Here is a 4427-nt window from a genome sequence, read left to right on the forward strand (position 1 = left end):
GTGTCTCTAGTCATCTCTTTGGCGATGCTGACAATGTTTAAAAATGGCTCACCTCAAAAATCCGGCACGCTGTTCGCAATTTCCTGCCCTGCAGAAGCTCCACAGGTGCCGCGCTGCCTTCTAGTGGCGCTGTTCTATATAAGCAAGGAAACCGATCCAAAAATCTCTATTTGCTTCATGAGTTTTCTTTAATATCCGCGTTGATACTTGCACTCTCTTTTCTGCAAAACCATTTCATTATGGGTAGCCAGGGCTAGAAGTGATAAACTGAAAATGATACTTTTGCGCAAACTCGGCAGTTTGCTTGTTTGAAAAAGGTGGCCTATCGTCAGGACATATCTCCATAGGTATACTGTATCTTGCAAAAACAGCCCTAGGCGCTTGGATGATGGTGAGTGCCAATGCATCTCTGAGCGGTTCTACCTCGGGAAAGTTCGAACTGGCACCGCAAGTACACAGGTGTGTTCTTCCGCCGTAGTGAAAAAGCTCTGCACCGACCCGCTGCTATGATTGCTCTAGCAGTGAGCGCATCCGCAACGGTTCACAAGGTTGGCTGTAAGCAAATTTCCCACGGCGGCCGCATTTCGATGGGGGCGAAATGCGAAAACACCCGTGTACTTAGATTTAGGTGCACGTTAATGAACCCCAGGTGGTCCAAATTTCCGGAGTCCCCCACTACGGCGTGCCTCATAATCAGAACTGGTTTTGGCACGTAAAACCCCATCATTTCTTTAGAAAATTTCCTGCAAACTACACACTTGTGCACAAAGGCTTCAATCTCGCGACCCATTCAAGGCCAGAATACACTATCCCGCGCCGTAGACTTCTAACTTTTTCGATCATTTCACTCGTCATGCTAGCAGAATCACAACCCTCCACCCTTTTAACAGGACACCCTGCAATCGCGAGAGCTCGCCATTAAATGGTTTTAGGTGGTCTTCAACCGGTTTGTTTTTACTCAGGCTGTTTAGCACACTTTCCTAATTATTTATTCTAACTTGTCTCATTGATAAGTCTCTGTAGTGTCCTTTTTCTGACACAAGATGAAAGCACACTCATGGCCTGCACTTCCGCACCGTCATCGTCGACATCGCTGTTGCAGTTGACAGAGACCCGTGACGGCATACCAGACTGAAAAAGGCGTTTACTTGGAAGAAAACTGATTGTGATGTCGTGCCGAAGCAAGTGCAGATAAAAGCATTGTAGCCTTGGTGGCATGCTTCCGATTGCTTTCTGGGAAATCGCTATCAGTGGGCGGTGCTATGTTTCCACGATAATCTTACGACTGCACGGGAAATGGTCGAATCTTTCGCAAACATATACTGAAGCCATGTCTTCTTTTAAGCGATGTTTTATAGGCTCACAAGTGTCGGCAGTGGTGGTGTCACTCTGAAAAGTGGGCCGATCCTGGTGATTGCGCAGAAAGCGTCCAAGCTCAATGACACATACCGCTGTAGGCTCGGGAACCTGTAACGCGCCCTTGAACCACCCTTGTTATACGTGGTACGCAAAGAGACAAAATCACCAACCCTTGCCCTGTCGAGCAAATGGCGGTAAGCGAAGCTTGGTCGTCCGATTCTGGGATGAGGGCTTCCGAAGCCCAGGCGAAACGGCCGCGAAGAGCCGCGGACTCCGAGTTGCGGGACCGCGTTGTTGAGAACAAACGTCAGCGAAGAGCCGCCGACCCTGAGTTTAGGGCAAACGAAGCGAACGCCTGTGATAGTGGCGTCTTGCCAGAAGCTTCGCTTACCCGCATTTCCTTGACAGGGGAAGGGCTCTGAATTTTTTTTTATTGATGAGTATCTTTGATAAGTTTCGGTGAGCCATTTGGAGGAATATGCAACAGGCTTCCGCGTATCGTTTTCCCACTTAGGAAAGCAGCACTTACTCCATTTTGTAACGCGTCATGCGAGACATTGCTTTCCTTCTCGAATTTAACATGGGCTGGCGTCCACATGGTGTCACACCGCAATTGCCATTCTCCGGCGTGGTCTACTTTCCATTCGAAGAGTACGTCCTGCTTTAATTAAGCTCCGCAGAAGTTCAGTCTTCTGGGCTAAAGACGGCAAGAACTTTCTGAAATTGTTTGCTATACCCAGCCCCTTTTGAAATGCGTGCTTGTCCTTCGGCTCCGGCATTTATTTGCTCATACACCATCTGATTAGAATTTGGATCGATGGCCTCGCGACTAATTACGTCACCTAGGAATTAAATTTCTGTGACACGAACTGTGCAATTAGTCACGTTGGAAGGAAATCCGGCTCGTTCTGCTGCTTTCAAGACGAACTGGTGTTGCTCATCGTGCTCTTTCATTGACGAACTCCGGATTTTCACATCAATGTACGCATTTACACCTGGCATATTCTCAAAAGCTTCATTCAGAGTTTTTTTTTTTTTTTTGAGAACCTCCGATGCCGACAAAATGCCGCACGGCCACCTCAAGAAACGGAAATGGCCGAAAGACGTTGCGAACGTGCATTTTTTACGTTTCTTCGCCCAAAGATATCGGGTGAAACCCGGCGCTAACATCGAGAAGCGAACCCGCCGCTGTGGCTGAGTTACCTAAGGCGTTGCACTGCTGAGCACGAGGTCGCGAAATCGATTCCCGGCGGCGGCGGCCGCATTTCGATGGAGGCGAAATGCAAAAACGCCCGTGTGCTTGCGTTGTAGTGCACGTTAAAGAACTCCAGGTGGTCAAAATTAATCCGGACCCCTCCACTATACGGCGTGCCTCATAATCAGAACTAGTTTTGGCACGTAAAACCCCAGAAAGAAGAAGAAGAAGAAAGATCGAGACGCAGGAACATTTCCGCGCTAGCTCGTTCAGCTTCCATGTCCTCCCGCGTCGGCATTTGATAGTGCTGCATTTTTATGAATTCTCTAAACTTCCTCAGATCCATACATATTCGAAGTTTTCCATCCTTCTTCCACACTATCACGAGAGGACTTACCCAATCCATAGGTTATGTCACCCTCGCAATGACGCCGCCTCGTTCCATGCGTTGCCATTCTTCGTGCAGTGCTTGTCGCAAGGCTAGTGGCACCCGCCATTCTGGTTGGACCACCGGAGCAGCGTCCTCATGGAGCACCATGCGGTACCGAAGCAGGACTCACCCAGTGCCACTCAAAAGATGCCGGAAATCTTTCACCGTGCTTTCCGCTTTCGGTGCAGGTTAAAGAACCCCAGGTGGTGGAAATGAATGCGCATTCCCCCACTATGACGTGCGTCGTATTCAGAGCGTGGTTTCAGCCCGTAAAACTCTATAATGTATTTTTTAAATATTTTGGCTCATCTACAAGTAGTTCGCGAGTTAGGTAGAGGCGTGGTTTGCAAATTTCCCAATTTTAAGTATTTTGCAACTTAAGATATATTCCATATAATGTTCAAATGTTATGTCAAATAGAAGTTGTTCAAGCAATAAACGCTGTGGTGCTCACAGTGCTGTGCAATCACACATGCCACCCACTTGCTTCAAGAATTAGTGGCGTAATATTTCTTCTTTATTTCGGCAGAGCTGTTAATGCGACTTCACTCGAAAAAGCACTCGAAAACCTTAGATGCCGGTCTACACGGTTTTCTGAAACAACTGCGTCGCTCACAAAGTATATATTTTGACAAAATGGGGCAATCAGTAGGGGCAATATGCAAGCTAATTTTGAAGTTTTTGTATTATTTAGGTATTATATGAAAATTGGTGAACCCAAGTTCTCGGCACGTTTACAAGCGTTATATGAAACGCTTCAACAGTTTCTCTGCTTGCCTGAAAGGACAATAAACTGCACAGATTTCATGTCTTAGGGAACTGGGGCCGCTCGATTGGTGACACGAACCGAACATGTTCTTAGGGGTGGGCAGCGCTACCCGGGCGAACGACAGAGGAAGAGACAATACGAGCGCTGACTGACAACTGATTTATTATTTTCGGACAAGTGAATACTCGTGTATATATATATATATATATATATATATATATATATATATATATATATATATATATATATATATGTAGAGAGAGAGAGAGAGACAGACAGAGGGACCAATTGTGATCATGTGACGCGTACAAGTGGTCAAAGGTTCTCAGCCTATCTTGCCATCCAAAAACTTAGTTTCTTTATCATGCAGGGAGATAGAGGTCTGGCTGACACATGCGCCCGAATTAACATGCATGTAGTAGGCTTCTACAATTTCGAGGTGGGTTTGGTTTCCATTTTTATACAGCGTTTCAGCTTTTACGAACACGGGTTTGCATTAGAAAATTCTACAATGTGCGGCCTAATTTGCACTCGTTAAATATCTGATAGCGGCTTGGTGCCGCATAGCGGCTTTTTGCCGCATGAAAGTGGAATTACGTATACAACTTCCAGTGCGCATGCCATGGGCTGTTCTGGGTGCTTGATACGGCAAATGGCCTTGGACTCCTGTTTAG

Source organism: Dermacentor silvarum, chromosome 4, assembly GCF_013339745.2.
Source record: "Dermacentor silvarum isolate Dsil-2018 chromosome 4, BIME_Dsil_1.4, whole genome shotgun sequence".
Lineage (NCBI taxonomy): Eukaryota > Metazoa > Arthropoda > Arachnida > Ixodida > Ixodidae > Dermacentor > Dermacentor silvarum.